The sequence below is a fragment of the Theropithecus gelada genome, chromosome 4, assembly GCF_003255815.1.
Source record: "Theropithecus gelada isolate Dixy chromosome 4, Tgel_1.0, whole genome shotgun sequence".
NCBI classification, from domain to species: Eukaryota; Metazoa; Chordata; class Mammalia; order Primates; family Cercopithecidae; genus Theropithecus; species Theropithecus gelada.
In genome coordinates this window covers 19,701,407-19,722,353 of record NC_037671.1, presented here as the reverse complement: position 1 = coordinate 19,722,353, position 20,947 = coordinate 19,701,407, and the positions used below count along the sequence as shown (strand labels likewise).

At 40.8% G+C, this 20,947-nt stretch overlaps 1 protein-coding gene across 1 annotated transcript in view; it reads left to right on the top strand.

The window, feature by feature from the left end:
- ATXN1 (ataxin 1) overlaps positions 1-20,947 on the top strand; it is a 458,821-nt gene that overhangs the window by 92,367 nt on the left and 345,507 nt on the right. The window contains exon 3 of the mRNA XM_025381666.1: positions 9,120-9,245. The gene's annotated coding sequence lies outside the window, so the exon portion shown is untranslated. The remainder of the gene's footprint in view (positions 1-9,119; positions 9,246-20,947) is intronic.

Genomic DNA, 20,947 nt, shown 5'->3' with positions numbered 1-20,947 from the left:
CATGCGAATGTTAGCTGTTATCATTGCATATGTCCATTAACACCCAAAGATAACCAGTGTTGTTTAGTAGTTCTTTGCGTACTTTCTCACTAAATAGATAATGATTTATAATTTACCTAGTTACTTCATGAGTTGATTTCATGAAAAAGGTCTTTCTGAATCTCTTTCCGTGTACTTTAAAAGTTTATTCCTTTAGTTAAAGAAATTTTAACTAGATTCTTAAAGTCTAGATTGGAGGAAAGTGTTCGCTAAAGAAAAGTCATGGACATTCACCATTCAAGGTAGAAAGTCTATCACAGTCATTAGGAATAAGCATTAGAGTGATTCTCCTTTCTTAAGTTCTGCACAGAAGTTTGATGTAAAGAAACAGTCTGCTCTTAGTCATGTTTCTTGAAACATGGATGGGTGCGGTGGCTCATGCCTGTAATCCCAGCACTTTGAGAGGCCGAGGCGAATGGATCACAAAATCAGGAGAATGAGACCATCCTGGCCAACATGGTGAAACTTCCTCTCTACTAAAAATGCAAAAATTAGCTGGGCGTGGTGGCGCGTGCCTGTAATCCCAGCTGCTCGGGAGGCTGAGGCAGGAAAATCACTGGAACCAGGGAGTTGCAGGTTGCAGTGAGCCGAGATCATACTACTTCACTCCAGCCTGGCAATAGAGCGAGATTCCGTCAAAAAGAGAGAGAGAGAGAGAGAGAGAGAGGAAGGAAGAAAGAAAGAAAGATCATGTATATATCCAGAAGAAAGGAAATCAGTATATTGAAGAGACACCTACACTCCCATGTTTGTTGCAGCTATTCATTATAGCCAAGATATGGAATCAACCTAATTCTCCATCAATGGAGGAATGGATAAAGAAAATATGGTACATATACACAATGGAATATTATTCAACAATACAAAATAATGAAATTCTGTCATTTGCAACAACATGGCTGGAACTGGAAGACGTTATGTTAAGTAAAATAAGCCAGGCACAGAAAGACAAATATCACATATTCTCACTCATATGAGGGAGCTAAGAAACATGATATCATGGAGACAGAGAGTAGAATGATGGTTAGCAGGGGATGGAAAGGGTAGTGAGTAGGAAGGAATAAAGAGAGGTTGGTTAGTGGCTGTAAAAATGTAGTTAGATAGTAGGAATTAGAGCTAGTGTTCAGTAGCACAATAGGGCAACAACAGTTAACAATAATTTATTGTATATTTCAAAGTAGCTAGAGGAATGAATTTAGAATGTTCCCAACAAAAAGAAATGAAGTGATGGATATCCCAAATACACCGATTTGACCATTACACATTGTATACTTGTATTAAAATATCATGTGTACCCAATAAATATGCACAACTATCATGTACCCATAAAAATAAAATGAAATAAAAAATGCACACTTCTCACAGATTCTTGCCTGGAAGAATCTAAGTAAATACATTTTTCCACCCACAGATAACTCTTCATGGTTTATCTCATGTTATTGACCACATGGGTTAATGTTCTTTTTGAGGTTGTACTCAGTGATCCCCAAGAGGACAAATGGTGGGAATTATGGAAATTGAGGCTGGAAGGAAACCCAGAGTTCTGTGCTTTTACTTCCAGTAGGGATCTGTGGAGTTTAGAATGTCTGCCTAGTCAGCAGTTCTCACTTTGGGAACCCCCAAGACCTTTTCTGGAGGGACATCTGTAAGATCAAAATTATTTTTATGATAATACTAAGACATTATTTACCTATTCCATTCCCATTCTCTTACATGTGTATAGCGGAGTTTTTTAGAGGCTATATGATGTGTGATGATACTGTGTAATGAAATGTGTCAACTTTTGGAAGATTTGCATAATTAACTGAACTAATATAATTTTCCACATGACCATTATATGATGTTACAAAATCGTGCATAGCTAAAGATCCATTCAAAGTTCAAAACAGACTAATGAATTTTAATATAAAAGAATACTTAGAGGGTATTTATATGTTTCAGATTCCATGGTGCTGCTCCCCTTTAAGAAACTACCACTTGTTGAGTTTTGGTATAATATAAAAAAGAATGTCCACAATTACCGAAACTATTGGCCAGATCTTCTCCACATACTTCAACCAAACAACATGCCACAGAAAATTGAATTCAGAGGCACAGAAGAGAATTTAACCATTATCCATTAAGCCAGGCATTAAAGAGAGCTGCAAAAATCTAAATCAATGTCACTCTTTTCACTAACTTTCTTGTTCTGAAAAATGTAATTATTTTTTCATAAAGATGTTATTTCATGTACTGTGTAATGGGTATATTAGTATTTCTATTAAATGAACTAATGGATATTTTACATTTTTTTCTTAATTTTGCTTCTAATATGGTACAGTAATTGTTAAATATGATCTACCTAATTAAAAGTTCCTTGGATTCCTCAATAAGTATTAGGAGTATAGAGCAAACTTTATACTCCTAAAATTTATTGAGGACCCCAAAGAGCTTTTAAGTGTGAGAACCAAAAGTGTGAGGACCACTGGCCTAGTGTATTGTTTACAAGGGTGTAGTCTGGTCAGTGTCTACACCCTGTGTCCACTGGTTTTCTTTCTTCTGGAAAAAGTGTTCTGTGGTCAAATATATTTTGGGCCAAGATGTGTGCTTTCTCCCCTCTCATAGATTTACAATGCACGTGAACATATCAAAGTCCCTCCAAAGTCTTATCCCAACCTTTTAAAAACAAATTATCCTAACCTTTTTTTATCCTCCTTTTAATTTTGGCAGAACATAGTGTTCCACAATGAATATAACATCCTATAGAACATACTGGCTGGTATATGATATGGGCTATCCTCTTTCTGTTACAAAAAAATCAAAAGCAAGACATTTTCCTTCAAATCCATACTTTTTATTTAGAGAGAGGCCTATAAAATTTACTTGCTAATCTGATTGACTTTCTTAAAAAAACATACTCTTCATTCATTGTATTATGCTGTTTTGCTTATACTCTTTGAAACTGTTTCTACTTGTGTTTCTAAATGCATATGTTTTTTTAAAGTTCTGTTTTAGACATTTTTGTGTGTTAATGAGTAGCATCTGCTCCATGTGTCATAAGACAAAGTAATTTCATCCCCACAAAATTGTCCAAATTGCAGGTTAAGTGGTAGCATCCTAGCTGTTGAGCTGTTACTACTGTTTGGTATTTTTAAATGGCAAAAAATACCTTCGGTGATGTATCACATGCCTTTAATAAAACACAGTCACTTTGGGTAACAGAAAGATTTAGAAATGGCAGTGGGTTTTGTTGTATTTCTTTTTATGATTCTTTCTTTTCAGTTCTTTAGTTTCCATTGGTTGTGGGTACAATCCTAAGAGTCAGGCCAAAATAAAGAATATTCCATCAATATGGATCCAAAACATGTTCCTGGCCAGACTTGATGGGTCACACCTGTAGTCCCAGCTACTTGGGAGGCTGAGCTGGGAGGACTGCTGGAGTCGAGGAGTTCGAGGCTGCAGTGAGCTATGATCACACCACTACACTCCAGCCTAAGCGACAGAGCAAGACTCTGTCTCTAAATAAATAAATAAATAAAAACAAATTTAAAAAATATGTTCCTGACTGCTGCATGATGAGCATCATCTTCCTAAGGCGTGAGAGTGATAGTTGCACCATCCAGCACCAGTTTCTTCCCGCCACAGTGCCATTCTAAATGTGTATTGAGGCGGGAGTGCAGAATTTCTTTCTCCTCCTGTATTTCACATGTCTATGTCACAGAAAGAAACATCTTAATTTGTTATAATAATTATAGGGACAATAGTCATTGTATTTTCTATAAATGAAAAGCTCTTTTTAAAAAATTTGTTGGTCCTGCCGGTTCCTACTGAAACACTTCATACAGTTTGAATCCTTAGTGGCTTTCTATTGCCAACTGAAAATTGATTTTTTCCTATATTAAAAAAAATCTGGCTGGGCGCGGTGGCTCATGCCTGTAGTCCTAGTACTTCGGGAGGCCGAGGTGGGTGGATTACCTGAGGTCAGGAGTTCGAGACCAGCCTGGCCAACATGGTGGAACCCCGTCTCTACTAAAGATACAAAAATTAGCCAGGCGTGGTGGTGGCTGCCTGTAATCCCAGCTTCTCGGGAGGCTGAGGCAGGAGAATTGCTTGAACCCGGGAGGCAGAACTTGCAGTGAGCCAGCGTTGCACCACTGCACTCCAGCCTGGGCAACAAGAGCAAAACTCCATCTCAAAAAAAAAAAAAAAAAAAATCCAAACAGAAAATACTGTGGCTATCTTATTCAGTATCTCGTTCTTTTCCTCACCAATGAGTAGTTTCAGGGAGAACCCTTTACAATTGCAAAAAGACACTCAGTTTATAGGACTATCACAGCATTGGCAACTGGTGCTGGAAATTCTCTAATAGTTAAATGACCCAGATTAACCAGACTGAAATGGAAGAACCATACTGAGGTTGCTCTTCAAACAGCAAGAGGCTACCTTTCTGTCTTTTTGATGACTGAATATAGTTTATGATATACTTAAGGTATCAAAGATGTGAGAATTGTAGAGCTATGTGGCAGGTTAAGAAGCCTGATGAATGGCCGAGTGTGGTGGCCCATGCCTGTAATCCCAGCACTTTGGGAGGCCGAGACCAGCAGATCACCTGAGGTCAGGAGTTCAAGACCAGCCTGGCCAACATGGTGAAATCCTGTCTCTACTGAAAATACAAAAAATTAGCTGGGCATGGTGGCATGTGCCTGCAATCCCAGCTACTTGGGAGGCTGAGGCAGGAGAATTGCTTGAACCTGAGAGGCAGAGGTTGCAGTGAGCCGAGACTGCACCGTTGCATTCCAGCCTGGGCAACAAGAGCAAAACTCTATCTCGAAAAAAAAAAAGTTTGATGAAGATGCAGATGGTTTGTTGCTTGTGCAAATTATGTGATTTTAGCACTTTCTACAGTGGAAAGTCAAATATGAGGCATGGACACCTAAAGTAGGAAAAATGGTTCTAAGAGGGCCAGTGTGATGCAGGGATTAAGAACCTGGTTTCTGGAGTCAGATGGCCTGAGTTTGAGTCCCACCTCTACCATGGATGTGTGCTGTTGAACAGGTGATTTAACTTCTTTGGGGCTCAGTTTCTCCAACTGTAAAAAGTCATGTAAAGTTCCCAGAAGAGTGTTTCATACATTGTAACTGTATTAGTTATCTACTGCTATGTAAGTCATTACTCCAAATCTTAGTGGCTTGAAACAACAAGTGTTTATCATCTCTCAGTTTTTCTGAGTGTGAATCCCTGCGCATAATAGCTGGGTGTCTCTAGCTCTAAGTCTTTCATGAGGTTGTAGTCAAGCTGTTAACCTGGGCTGAAGTCTCATCTGAAGGATGGGGTGGGGACAGTAGGGATCTGCTTCCAAATCCACTCACATAGATGCTAGCAGGCCTCAGTTATATGCCATGTGGGCCCTTCCACAGGACTGCATCACAGCCTGGCAGTCAGCCTCCCCCAGGTGAGTAATCCAGAAGACGATGCAAGATCCCAAGATGGAAGCCATCATCTTCGTGTAACCCAGTCTTGGAAATGATCTCCCATTACCTTTGCCACAGTCTGTTTGCTAGAAGTGAGTCACTAAGTCCAGTCCACACTCAAGTTAAGAAGGCTTTGCAAAGGCATGAATTCCAAGAGGTGGGATCACTGGAAGCCATCCTGTAGACTGCTTGTAACAGTAACTTGTGCTTTAATTTATATCCCCTTATGGTCTATTCCTGACAATCAGACCGAATGAGCCCTTAAAACATAAGGCAGATCATGATACTACTGCATTAAAAATTATCTCTGGTCTTCCCATTTTACTTAAAAGTCAACATCTTTACAATAACCTACAAGGCTTTCATGCTTATAAAATTATTTTTCTGTATTTTGTAAAAGAGCATATATGTATAATAAATGCTATATATGTATATCTGTATAAACACATGTTTATATGTTTAGTTATATATCTAGAATTTATTTTCCGTATGGTGTAAGATAGAGATCTCTTTCCAAATGAAGAGCCAGGTTTCCCAGCACTATTTATTGATTACAATACCCTTTTCCTGGGCCGGGCGCGGTGGCTCACATCTGTAATCCTAGCATTTTGGGAGGCCAAAGTGGGTGAATCACGAGGTCAGGAGTTCAAGACCAGCCTGGCCAACATGGTGAAATCCCGTCTCTACTAAAAATGCAAAAATTAGCCGGGTGTGGTGGTGGGCGCCTATAATCCTAGCTACTGGGGAGGCTGAGACAGGAGAATTGCTTGAAACCAGAAGGCAGAGGTTGCAGTGAGCTGAGATTGTGCCACTGCACCCCAGCCTGGGTGAAAGAGTGAAACTCTGTCTCAAAAAAAAAAAAAAAAAACTTTTTTCCCTGAGTTGATATTCTACTGAGAACCTGTTTGTCTCTTCCTATGTAAAAACAAATTATAATTGAGAATTAATTATGGTGAACATTTAATAAGTTCCTTTATTTGATAGATTAGGAACTAATTGTATTTAAAAGGCCGTGACTTACATTTAAAAGTCCAGTTAGCTACAACACTAAGACTGAAAAGTAAATTTCATGACTCCTAGGTCACTGTTTCTAGCTTGTTGATATCCCATACTTTGCTGCTGCTGCTGTCGCTTATAACTGTTCGGAAAATTTTCACCAAAATGCCTGTCAAATTGGAACACCCTCTGGAGTGAGATCCTTTTTTAAATATAGCCAACTTTCACATATGCAGGCATAACTTCAAATGGTAAACGAGAAGGGATAGGTGGCAGAGATTAAACCCGAGTCAGTTTGTTTTATTGTTATTATTAATGGTATTGATAAAGAGTTTGTTGAAAGAGGGAAGCATATTGAAATTATTGCTTAAAAAGAGGTATGTAGAATTTTCAGTGGTTTTCTTTTGATAAGAATTGCCTTATAGCTGTTGTAGCATGTGCAAATGAGGGTCAGCTATAAATGACAAAATGAATCACTTCCAACTCCTTCACATCTACAGATATAAGTAAGAATGGAAAATATTGTCACTTAGATGAGTCCTTATTTTTTTTTTTTTCTTCTCTATGAATAGTATAAACCTTACTTTTCTGGACACCTGGCTTTGGCAGCTGGTGAAGGTTGTTAAAGTAACAAATAGGGCCATTCTGCCTCTCCCAGATCGATTTTGCTGCAAGACAGTTGAAAATAATATAATCCAGAAATGAATTTATGTCTTACGGCAATGTATTTTCTTACAGCAAAAACAAAACAGAGAGTACTATGAGGAAGTATTATGCTACTGGTAAAATTTTTCAAACTAAAACCACATTACATTTCATTAAATGAGTTTTGTCCATTAAGCATCAATGAGCATGAGTGACAACCCAGAATGCAGTCAAAGTACATATTACCTTTCTGTATGACTTTAAAAAGAGGTATGTCACCCTCCCTGGGTCAGCAGGTTCCTTTGCAGAAGACATTGGAATGAAATGTCAAGGACCTCTTCCAATTCTAGAATACCTCGAGATATGAAGTTGGTAACAAATAAGAGAAATGCAGCAAGATATTTTTAGTTAAAAAAGAAAAGATTGATACAAGCCAGTAACTTGCAGTGGGCTTGTTTAAATCCTCCTCCTCCCTCCAAATTCTGTTTTTCCCAAGCGGGTAAACTAAAGACAGTTTGTCGTGCTTTGAACTTCCTGGCTTATGTTGATTTCTAGCAATATGTTACTGTTACACATTTGAGTGGGAGCTGAGTTACATAAAACTAATAAAATCCTTACAACCCCATTTTCTGTGGGTATTGATAGCATCAAAAAAATTTTAATAAAAAGACTTTTGCCATTTTCAGGCAGTTGTTCTTCCAACTAGATGGAAAATTGAATGGCATTAACTCAACTCACTTGTTTAAACATTAACTGAGAGACACTTTCTCCTCCTCCTCAAAAGTTTTTAGTGTTTAGGAATTTAACCACAGATAGACACAACTCTCCAAATGTTCCGGAAAAAAGGTTGACTATTCCATAAAGTAATAGTTACAGAAGGCTTTCAAGGAATCAGTTATTCACACAGTAAGCTTCTGAGGCATACGAGCATATCCTCTTTCTTACAACTTGGTCACTTGATGCAATCTTTGATGATCCCCCCGGGACCTTCGGAGATTTATAGAGTTTAGAGTTACAAGTATGATGTGGCCACCATACTTAGGGAACTGGATGACAGTCGGCTAATGGGTTTTCAACACAGATGAGTATGAGCTCATAAAAGGCTAAAAAAGGAGGCAGACATCTTTGGAAGACTGTTTCTAGGCTCTCAAATGGCCATTGTCAAAAAACAAACAGTGGGGTGAATTTGACTAAGCATCAGAAGATGCTTAAACAACAGCCTGTGACGAGCGAGCGTTAAAAGCTCACAAGGCAGAAAGGAACTTTTCAGAGTGACTTTGTCAGACGAGGTTCTAATGTGTAGGCTTTATCAGCTGCTCCGAGTGGGGGTAAAGAGGCATGCATATTTTAAACATTCATTTCATATTCAGTGTGTAAAGTAACGACTGCTTTTCAACTTGGGTGGAGAAAGTTTTTATCAATTTATCAAGAATCACACAAGGGAAACCCATCCATTACCTACTTATAGGGCAAATGGAAAATGTTCTCTCTCTTACGCTTTACCATTTTTGTTCCATCTTAATAGCTCTTTATTTAAAAAGTATTCACATCAGTTGGTCAGTCTGAGTCTTTCATTTGAAACAAACTTTCCTCATTTTCTACCCTTGATACTGCACATCAGTCTTTTAATCACTTAAATGTAATGAATTTTTCTTTATTCACATCTTTCAATCGGTAAACTTGAAATTTTGCAAGTGCGTTCCCACTGGGTGTATATCCTGATTTTCAAGACATGCTACCTTCCCCAGTGTTGTGCTTGTTTTTTTTTTTTTTTTTTTTTCTTTCGGCCTTCCCACACCCCACCTCCAGTATTTTAGGGCGCCTTATGTAGATAAGAAGTGAGATGGCTTCATCCTGATAATTAACATGCTTGTTTGAGGTTATGAAACCTACACTTGAGAAAGGCCAGGGATTTTCCCCTGAATATCCACTAACTGCTTGAAGTGGCATTTTCATTCTGACTTGGTGTTTTGTTTTGTTTGACTGCAGCATACTGGAGCATAGTGGAAGAGTCTATTTTGAAGCTTCAAACGTAGTGCTGCTGCAGACCAGGAACAAGAGAGAAAGAGTGGATTTCAGCCTGCACGGATGGTCTTGAAACACAAATGGTTTTTGGTAAGTCATCCAAAGGACTTGACATTTTTTAGCTTTAAATATCATCAGGCATCACTTCATTGGTGTACCAGAACTTCTTCTTCAAGTGCATTGCTATATCTCTACATCCCAAACAACAGGACATTTGAGAAAATGTTGTCCTCGTCAGAGCGCTGAGAGAGCAACCGCATTTACTTAGTGTGTTTCTTTCTGAAACTCGCAGAATAGTGTGATCTGAATAGAATGCATTTGTGGTTAGAAAAAAGAACAGAAGCAAAAACAAAGCAAACCCAAACAACTAAACACACAAACAGCAAACAAACTACATCCACCAGATACTCCATTTTAGCTGAAAGCATAAGGGATTAATCGCACGAGAGCAAGTAGATTCAATTTAATAGCAAGTTTTTTGCCTTTATGATCAAATACGGTCATGTGTTACATAATGAAGTTTCAGTCAATGACAGGTCACACATACTACAGTGGTCCCATAAGATTATAATACTTTCTTTTTGTTGTACCTTTTCTATGTTTAGATGTGTTTAGAGGCACAAATACCTACCATTGTATTACAGTTGCCTACAGTATTCACTACAGTAGCATGCTGTCCAGGTTTATAGCCTAGGAGTAATAAGCTATACCATACAGCCCAGGCATGTAGTAGGCTGTACCATCCAGGCCTGTGTAAGTACTCTGTGATGCTGCACAGTGACAAAGTCACCTAATAGTGCATTTCTCAGAGCATATCCCTGTCATTAAATGATGCATGACTATTGTGATGGGCAAGGTAAAAGATAATGGGGGTTTCCAAGTCCTGTTCAGCAAACATTTACTGAGTAACTTTTAGCTATACATGGGCCCTTGAATGACAGTCTCAGTCTGGAGGTTGGAATTCAAACACCCTAAACTATAAATAAATGATAAAAACATTCCAGACCATACACCAAAATAATGTGGACTTCCAGGGATTTTTTTAATCAACCCCATTCATGATATTACCTGAAAGCAGAGTACTCAGATTGAAGCCTAGGTCTGCCCCACCTGTCTTGGTCACCTTGGAGAACTTACTCATCGTCTTCGAATGACTCGCCTTTAAAAATGTATGTGCCTAGGCCAGGCACGGTGGCTGACGCCTGTAATCCCAGCACTTTGGGAGGCCGAGGTGGGCGGATCACGAGGTCAGGAGATCAAGACCATCCAGGCGAACACGGTGAAACCCTGTCTCTACTAAAAACACAAAAAAATTAGCCGGGCGTGGTGGTGGGCTCCTGTAGTCCCAGCTGCTCGGGAGGCTGAGGCAGGAGAATGGCGTGAGCCTGGGAGGCAGAGGTTGCAGTGAGCTGAGATTGTGCCACTGCACTCCAGCCTGGGCCACAGAGCGAGACTCCATTTCAAAAAAAAAAAATCTATGTGCCTAAATGATCTCCAAGGTCTCTTGCAAATTTATAATTCAGTTCCCTCTAGTGCAATTAATTAAATAATTATCCACTTCAGTTCTTGCCCAACAGAATTTCTGTGTGGGCGTGGCAGGTCGCTTGCAAGGGGCTCATTGTATCAACCAGGGAGGAAAGGAGCCAGGTCCTCAGGTGGTTCTCCTGGCCCCATTTGCCCATTTGACAGCCAACCTTTTGGTCAAACAGGACTGTCAGCATCTGCAGTAAATATATATATATATATATTTTTTGACATGGAGTCTCGCTCTGTCACCAGGCTGGAGTGCAGTGGCGCGATCTCAGCTCACTGCAACCTCCACCTCCCGGGTTCAAGTGATTCTCCTGCCTCAGTCTCCCAAGTAGCTGGGACTACAGGTGTGCAACACCATGCCCGGCTAATTTTTGTGTTTTTGGTAGAGATGGGGTTTCACCATATTGGTCAGGATAGTCTCGTCTCCCGACCTCAGGTGATCTGCCTGCCTCAGCCTCCCAAAGTGCTGGGATTATAGATGTGAACCACTGCACCTGGCCTGCAGTAAATAATTTATTCCCTTGTAACATTTTTAAAAATGTGGCACAGTGCTTTATGAACATGATATTCATTTTTATTTATTTATTTTAATTTTTATTGTTATTTATTTATTTGAGACAGGGTCTCTTTCTCTTTGTTGCCCAGGCTGGACTGCAGTGGTGCAATCATAGCTTGTTCTGGGACTATATGAGACTGGGACTATCCCGGCTCTCATTCATAAAGTCTTCACTGAATTTTTAGGACTTCACTGACTGGTCTCTCTTTATGAACTTCTATCACATTTGGGGCCTGCATCATATAAAATCCACTGCTATGCGTTGCTCTGTGAGTGTTTGTCATCACCTCATCAGGGGTACATACAGCTTCAGGGCAGGAATCAGATCATCACAGACCAGTAGCTGAGACTACGGGAGTGTGCCACCATGCCTGGCTAATTTTTCAATTTTTTGTAGATACAAGGTCTTGCTATGTTGTCCAGACTGGTCTGGACTCCTGGGCTCCAGCAATCATCCTTCCTCGGCCTCTCAAAGTGCTGGGATTACAGGCACGAGCCACTGTGCCTGGCCTGAGTATTATATCCAAATAAGCGAGATAGGCCTCTTTGGAATGACTGTCCTTTGTTTTTCTTTAGGGGATCTGACTTTTTCCTTCTCTGTGCTTGCTGTCATTGCATTACTGGTTATCTGCCAGCCCGTTAACCCTGTGGATCCCCACACTTTGTTTGACATTGAATAGCATTTATTCTTGTTCTTTCTTACTAAACATCCCCTTTCTGAAGCAGAGCTTCAGAAATGATGCTCAGATGTCACTCTTGTTAGCAGCTGGCTTTCTGCCTTCAAGTGGTGCATTATTGGGGTTTCATAACGGCATTTTTTCTCTTACAAATATTAAATTATGAAGTGCAGGAAACCACATGAATGTGGTAGAAAGCAAATGCAAACACAGTGTTATCTGGAAGTGCCAGTTTTGTGATTCTCCTGGTGACAGTATCCTTCCTGTAATCAACATAGGAAGCCTCTTTACCTGTTTGCTGGTGGTTTTCTATCCTGTATCTTCATCTCCATTTATGCTGTATGCCATGGCCACCTTGTCATGCTGAATCAGAAGGTTTGATTAAGACAGTTGCTTGGGGACTGTCTCTATCAAAGTTCTGCCTGACCACAAATCCTGGCTGTCACTCACAAAGTCTTCCCTGAACCCTCAGGACTTCACTGACTGGTGTCTCTCTCTCTTTTTTTTTTCTTTTTTTGAGACAGAGTCTTACCTGTTGCCAGGCTAGAGTGCAGTGGCAATCTCAACTCACTGCAACCTCCGCTTCCCAGGTTCAAACGATTCTCCTGCCTCAGCCTCCCAAGTAGCTGGGATTACAGGCATGCGCCCCCATGCCCAGATAATTTTTGTATTTTTAGTAGAGACGGGGTTTCACCATGTTGGCCAGGATGATCTTGATCTCTTGATCTTGTGATCCACCTGCCTCGGCCTCCCAAATTGCTGAGATTACAGGCGTGAGCCACCGTGCCCAGCCCTGAGTGGTCTCTCTTTATGAACTTCTATCACATTTAGGGCCTGCATCTTATAAAATGTACTGTTGTGCATTACTCTGTGAGTGTTTGCCATCAGCACAATTGCACATGGGTTGCACATGGCTTCAGGGCAGGAGTCAAATCACAGACCAGTGCTTCCCAAGGGTGGTCTAATCCCAGTACCTCTTGCTTCTGAATCACTTGGATGTGTTTATTAAAGTTGCAGATTCAGCAACACCAGGCTTATGAAGCAGAAGTTCTGGGGATGTAGGACCCAGGAAACTCACCTTAGTTAACTTTTACACACAAAGGTTTGAGAATAACTGTCTGAAAATAATTGTGCATCCTCCTCTTTGCCTCCTCTCCCACAGCAAAGGGTGCAGGTCTGAGCCTATGGTAGGTGTCCAGGAAATATTTGCTTGTTGATCTAAGCAACATCAAGCCATAAGAGTTGCATTCCCTCTTCAGTTGCCCAGCCTTTTCAGGATGTGAGGTCAGCATATTCTTTGAACCTTTAGAAACCCACTTTCCTCTAAATACATAAAGTGTTCCCCTAGGGCAGAGGCTCTTTTGGAAATCTTTTTTTGTCTCTATATCTTTTTTAATCACTGACTCTGTTGGTGGTAATGACAGGCGCCCCTGTCTAAGATTGGGATAGTGGGGATGTCAGCTTTGAGGAGCTGGGCTGGAGCAGTAGGCTGGGAGAAAGATCTGAGGGTGGGAACGGGACTGTGCTAAACTAGAAGCTTTATCCTTGGCTCCCAAAGCCACACCTGCTGCCCTTGGCAGTTTATTCTGAGTGGTATTTCTTTCAGCTGTTAGGACTCGCAGGTTGTCAGTTTTGGTTGCAGAAGAGTGGTCCCGCTGCTGAAAAGGATCAAGTTTAGCTCTAGTGGACGCACATCAAAGCACCCACAGTGCACAGTGGTGGATTCAGGATTTGAATCCAATGTTAGCAGACTGCGGTGGTGACACTTGGCCCTCTCCTTCCTCCGCCTCTTGTTCCAGCAAGGGCATGCCTGGCCTTGGATGATCCAGGAGAGATTTGCAGGGCGTTGCTGCTTCTGATGCACCTCCTGAATGCCCTTGCTGGTGGCTCCAGCCCTGGTAGACGGAATCCAAACAGAAGAACTCATAGAAGCTTAACTAACCTAGAAAGGAACCAGCGTGGCCATCAGGACATTTATTAGCTGTTAACCTAACCACTACCAAATGCATTCACAAATTTTTTTGACAACTTTTTTTCTTTTTTTTTTTGGTGGGGGGGGCTGTTGCTTAGTTCACAGTTTTGCCTGGAGAAGTTGTGGCAATCCTGAATTCAGTTTGTGTGAAAAAGCAAGCATCTTCAAGCACAGTGTTGGAGAAGTATCTTCTCTCAGGTCTCTATTCAGTTTTGACTAGAGGAGGTTTGGCGAGCAGAAAGGTATTACCTAGTGGATTCTTCTCAAATTCTCATCTAAGTGAAGGAAAAAAGCCCAAGTTGCTGAAGCAATGGGCTGTTTTTGGGTTGCGGAAGGCAAGAGCCAGGTTGTCAGCTACAGAAGAGAAAGGTGCACTTGTCTGCATAATTGACTTGGAGCCTTTGTTTAAAAGGATGTCAGGTGGAGGAGTAATGAGGGACAAGATTTTTTTAAAAATTACAGAGTATAGGATTTTAGCAAAATGCCGGAGGCTGGCATTTCTGTTTTGGAGGTCTTTAGTGGTACATGTACTATGTCCTTGCAAGTAACCATCCATGGTAGGAAAACAGAAAAAATGGATTCTAAAAGAGCATTTGTCTAGTTAGAAACTGTGTCACTTGTATCGTTGACCGTGAGACATCCTTGAGAGGTGCATGATTTCCAAACAACCACCTAAACCACAGGCGCTGCTTTTGGAACAGATGTAAATAGGAAAAGCACCAGTCCAGGACCCCCTCTAAAGACCACCGTTAGAAAGCTCTCGCAGTGCTTTCCAGCCTAGAGGAGTGTAGTTCCCTTCAGGTACTTAAGCCAGTGTTCCGTAAAGCAGCACCAAAAATGCCTTCTGTTAAATGTGTTCTAACACGTTCCTCTTGCTGATGCTATCACAGGGTAATAATTGCCTAAGTCCTTCAGAGAAGCTGTGTGGTTTTGTATAGCTGTGAGTAAAACCACACCCATTCAGGAAATGCAGTCTTCTAACAGGCATCATCAAAACAGATGCGGATTTTCATGGTAGGTCAGTCCCCTTCTTTAGTGACAAGTTGAGAGCTTTGAAGGGAGGCATGTGCCGTGCATCAAAAGAAATCAGAATTGAACTGGCACACGTGCACATTGTTGGAGTAAAAAGGAAAAGCAGTGACCTAGAGTTTGTTACCGCACATGCTTTCCCTGAAGGCACCTCCACCATCATGATGTCCTCATCAACTCTGCATACACAATTAGTATTTCTATCTCTTTCTCTTCAGAGTTTAAGCTCAATGATTTCCAACTTCCTCCCACATGACTCCAGTTGGATATCACATAGGTGTCTTCAACTTGAATCTAAACCTGACTTTGTCATTATCCTACATTTATGGACTCCAGAGTCACTAGCCCACCATTCGTTGATGCTGGACACCTCCTCTTCCTCTGCTTCATCTCTAGCTCATATGCTGGAGTTTCGCCTCTTCTTTTTTTTTTTGAGACGGAGTCTCTCTCTGTCACCCACGCTGAAGTGCAATGGCACCATCTCAGCTCACTACAACCTCCGCTTCCCAGGTTCAAGGGATCCTCCTGCCTCAGCCTTCTGAGTAGCTGGGATTACAGGCATGCGCCACCACACTTGGCTAATTTTCTGTACTTTTAGTAGAGATGGAGTTTCACCATGTTGGTCAGGCTGGTCTCAAACTCCTGACCTCGTGATCCGCCTGCCTAAGCCTCCTAAAGTGTTGGGATTACAGGCGTGAGCCACCGCCCCCGGCCTGAGTTTCACCTCTTTAATATGATAGTTTACCCATTCTTCTCCACTCCCAGGCCCCCGTCCTGTTGCAGGCCTTCAGCATCACTTGCCCGGACTGCCGCAGCGGCTTCCAAGAGGTGCCTTGCCTAAAGTCTTTTCTTTCTATGTTCCATTTATTTTACTCTTTTGAGAATTATCTTATGAAAAAAATGGTCCAATTGAATTACTCCTACACTTGAAAATCTTTGGTAGTATGTGGAAATATGGAAAAGTACTCATAATCTAATGTGTTAAAAGAAAACCTTTAGACACATTAAATTTAACAGAGTTTAATTCAGCAAAGAACTCTTTGCAAATCAGGCAGCTCCTCCCTACTCCTCTCCTCCTGAACCAGAATAGATTCAGGGCAACTCTGACATGCTGTTGTGTAGTTGGAGAGGATTTATAGACAGAAAAAGGAAAACAGTGGACAGAAAACAGAAGTGAGGTACAGAAACAACCAGATTGGTTTCAGCTCGGTGTTTGCCTTATTTGAGCAGGGTTTGAACGATTGGCTGCCTGGGATTGGCCAAAACTCAGAGATTGGTACAAGGATAGGTTACAGCCTGTTTGCATATCCAGGTAGGTTACGGTTCACTGTGTGCAGAGAAACCTTTAGACCAAACTTAAAATATGGAAGAAGGCAGCTTTCAGCTAAAGCCAACAAATGTTAAGTAGAAAATTCCTATTTCAAAACTGTGCAAACACACTGATTACAAAGCAATGACAAAAATCTATGCCTATCCACAAAGGCTAGAAGTAAATAAAACAAGAATGAAAGTATTTTTAATATTAGGGCAATCCGTGTGTGTGTGTGTTTAAGTACTCCTTTGGTAGCAAATGACTATGGTGAAGTAAAATGAATAATGGAAAGGATTTTGTTCGCTTTCTGCTCCTGATAAGGGAAAATGTGAATTTCAATGCATGGCATCTAAGGCCCCTAGGAATTCCTTATCAACTTACCATTTAAATTTCATCTCCCATGACTCCCATCCCTTCCCTCCCTCCATATAACATTTCTTTTCTTCCTAAACGTACTGTGTATGTAATAACCATGCACCTGTTCCTATTGTTTCTTCTTGCGTGAGACTCTTGTTCTCTGCCTGGTGAACTCCCACTCATTCGTTGAGGCCTAATTGAAATTCCTGGCCAGGCATGGTGGCTCACATCTGTAATGTCAGCACTTTGAGAGGCTGAGGCAAGAGGATTTCTTGAGCCCAGGAAGTTTAGGCTGCACCATTCCACTCCAGCCTGGGTGACAGATAGAAACCCCATCTCAAGGAAAAAAAAAAAAAAGGAAAATATCCTCTTGCTGTGTTACCACTATTATACTGCAATTCTTTGTTCATATAGCTATCTTGGTAAATGATTCCTGAGGACAGAAATTGACTTATTTTAAACCTTGTATCCCAAGTGTTAAGCCCATTCCTGCATATAATACAGTTTAATAAATATTTACAAAGGTAAGAAGAAAGGAAAGAGCCCACTTAGAAATACACAAATAATCCTTCAGGTAAGGTTCTTAAAAATGTTTTTGGATAAGCTTAGTACTAATTACTATTTCATAAAAATTATAAAAATAGATGTTTTTGGTTAAACGATTTTTACGGTAATAGTTGAATTCAGCCTCACATCATTTAAACTAAACTACTGGAGTATATCTTTGGCATTAGAAAATTCTAACATCAGATAGAATTGCTTCAGCTTCACTGTAAGCCATATTTATGAGGTTACTAAAAACTGCTTTTTTAACTGTTCTATGTCATGCATAACCATGTCGGCCAAATCAGAAATCCAAATAAATGACACATCCAGTTCTGGCCACATTTTGTGAATATCTGGTATTTTTTTCTTAAGGGAATTTAAAAAACCAAGACTGGGTAACATTAAAGGGTTGATGTAACATTTTCGATTCTGAAAGGCTACTCCGCTCTAGGAATATACTTGTTACTATTTTTTTTTTTTTTCATTTCTAAGAAGTCTGTTTGGCTAAAATACCAAAAGAGAAAAAAATAACTTGGCTTAAATAAAATGAAAAGTCATCTCCAAAATTAATTTGGCTCCTCAAAAGTTCTTTCCAAAGGAAGGAATAGGATGCTTTTTAATATTTCATGTAAGAAACGCCACTAAAAAGAAAATCATCATTTGTACTTGTGACAAGGAATTCAGAATGGAATTTTATGAAGATCAGTGTGTGAGGCATGCTACTCACATCTTTTAAAATAATATTTTGGTATCGGGGAAGATTACTTAATAGTATGTATTATTCTATATTATATATGTATGCATATGTATATATACATATATAAAATCGAGTTTTTTCCTATTAATGCTTTCGAGTCAGTAAGTTGTAATAGAGAATTTCAGTTTGAGATTTGTCACTTTTTTTTGCATGGTATCCTTGCCCAGCCTTCAGTTTTCTTGTTTATAAAATCATGACAAAAGGTGAACTGTCATTGGATTAGCTAATTAAGAAATTAGTCACCAACATTTATTAATTGACGACTGACTTGGAAACATTAAATACCCACGTCATTTTTTAGCATTTCATGTAAGTTGATCCCTGTCTGTTTTGCAGAGTAAAGAACCTTAGCTGAATTTCTTTTTTGTCTGTCCTGATCTTGGCATTCATTTAAAAACCTGACCCTTCAGCTGTTTACAAGATCCATCATGAAATATACCATGGCTAAGGTGAATGTGCAGACTCCCAGTTTCCCTTTAGCCATTCTGCTGCACTAGCCATAGGGTTGCAAACTTTTTTGGTGACTGTCACAGTTCATTCATCAGGAAGTACTGACTATATTTTGTTGCACTTTTGTGAGAGCCAGGGCTCGGAAGCATCCTAAATACCTAGTGACAAAAAATCAGGAAGGCAATTAGACTATGACACTTTTCATTACAACATAAGGTGCCCCTCAGTATAGTAGGTGCGTATGTTGAACTGCCCTCTGCAGACTGTATATATGGGTCCATGTGGTGATATTGTGGCTGTACCCTCTCCAAGGTTGCCTAGTGTTGGCTATAGCAGGAAAGGAAGTGTCTGTAAGCAATAGTAACTTCAGTGAGGAAGGATGTAAAAGACAAGTGAACTATTCCTGAAATCTTGAGGATCTATGTCCAGACCAGAGTACCTTGATGGATCCCAAAGTTTTATTTTATTTTATTTTGTTTTTGAGATGGAGTTTCGTTCTTGTTGCCCAGGCTGGAGTGCCATGGCACAATCTTGGCTCACTGCAACTTCCGCTTCCTGGGTTCAAGCGATCTTCTGCCTCAGCCTCCTGAGTAGCTGGGATTACAGGCATCCGCCACTACACCCAGCTAATTTTTGTAGTTTTAGTAGAGAGGGGGTTTCACCATATTGGCCAGGATGGTCTTGAACTCCTGACCTCAGGTGAGCCGCCCGCCTCGGCCCGCCTCGGCCTCCCAGAGTGCTGGGATTACAGGCATAAGCCACTGTGCCTGGCTTTATTTATTTTTCCAGCATTATTGAGGTATGATTGACAAATAAAATTTGTGTACAACATGATGCTTTGATATACATATATATTGTGAAATGTTGATTATCATCAAGTTAGTTAATACTTTCATCACCTCACATAGTTATTTTTTCTTGCATGGTGAAAACATTTAAGATTCACTCTCTTGGCAAATTTCAAGTGTACAATATATCATTGTTAACCGTAGTCATTATGCTGTATATTCAATCCCCAAATCTCAAATATTTAAAATCCAGCCCTGAGACAACTGATTACAGCTACCATATGTTTTCTGAGGTAGTTCACAATAAATAGTTATTATTCTGCTTAGAAACAGTATGATGTGTTGAAAAGTGCAGGTTCTTGAGGCAAACTTCCTGGGTTTGAATACAGAACTTCCACTTAATAGCTGTCTAATGTTGAGCAAGTGACTTAATCTCTTTGGGTCTCAGTTTATCAATCCATGAAACAAGAAAAATAAAACAGGCCAGGCACAGTGGCTCACGCCTATAATCCCAGCACTTTTGGAGGCTGCGGCAGGTGGATCACAAGGTCAGGGGTTCAAGACCACCTCAGCCAATATGGTGAAACCTCATCTCTACTAAAAATACAAAAATTAGCGGGGCGTGGTGGTGGGCACCTGTAGTCCCAGCTACTCGGGCGCCTGAGACAGGAGAATCGCTTGAACCCAGGAGGCGGAAGTTGCAGTGAGCCGAGATGGCGCCACCGCACTCCAGCCTGGGCAACAGAGTGAGACTCCTTCTCAAAAACAAAAACAAACAAACAAACACAAAAACTAAATGAGTCTTGATGCACATAAAGCTTTCAAAAAATGGTGGCTGTTATTATCATATCACTTTCATGGAATTTCGTTAGTTACTCAGTTTGTAGTAAAATTTTTCCAGTGTTTATTCTTCATGCCTTCCTACGAACTTGGTTTAGGAATTTATACTGTTAGGGGAAACACACTGGTGGGCCCAGCTAGGGAAGGTGAAGCAACACTGTGGGAACACAAAGGAGGGGGATATTTAGTCTGATTGGGGAGTGGTGAGGACTTGGAGGAAGCATCGGAGCTGACCCGGAAGAATGGCTGGGATTCCACCTGACAGAGCTGGGAGCAAGGCATTCCACACAGGAGGGCGTGTGCCCAAAGGCATGGAGAAGGGAGAGTGCAGAGCAGAGCGTATTTGAGGAAAGTTGTGAACCAGTTTGAGCCCCGGGTTAAGGTATGTGAGGTGGAACAATGGGAGACTGTGAGAAAGATAGTCTGATTTAATAATGATAGATAACAGTGAGTGTGAACTATTCACTGAGTGGTGCCGTATATCAGATTCTGTGGTTGGGACTTTACATAAATTAGCTCTGATTACAACTCCCTTCAACACAGCTATCCCCATTTTACAGATGAGAAAATGGGATTAATCCCATTTTTTCTTAAGTGGCGGAGAACCACTGAAGGTTGTTGAATAGGAGAGGGTCATGATCACACTTAGCAGGGATTTACTTATCTGCTTTTTCAGTTCCCTGGAGTTGTAGACACATCTTTTTGTTTGTTTTGTTTAAGAGACAGAGTCTTGCTGTGTCACCCAGGCTGAGTGCAGTGGTATCATCATAGCTCACTGCATCCTTGACCTCCTGAGCCCAGGTGATCCTCCCGCCCCAGCTTCCCAAAGCCCTGGAATTAGAGGCATGTGGCACCACACCTGGCTCACTTTTAATTTTTTTTGTAGAGATGGGTTCTTGCTATGTTGCCCAGGCTGGGCTGGAGCCCTGCGTTCCAGCAATTCTGCTTTGGCCTCTCAAAGTGCTGGGATTATGG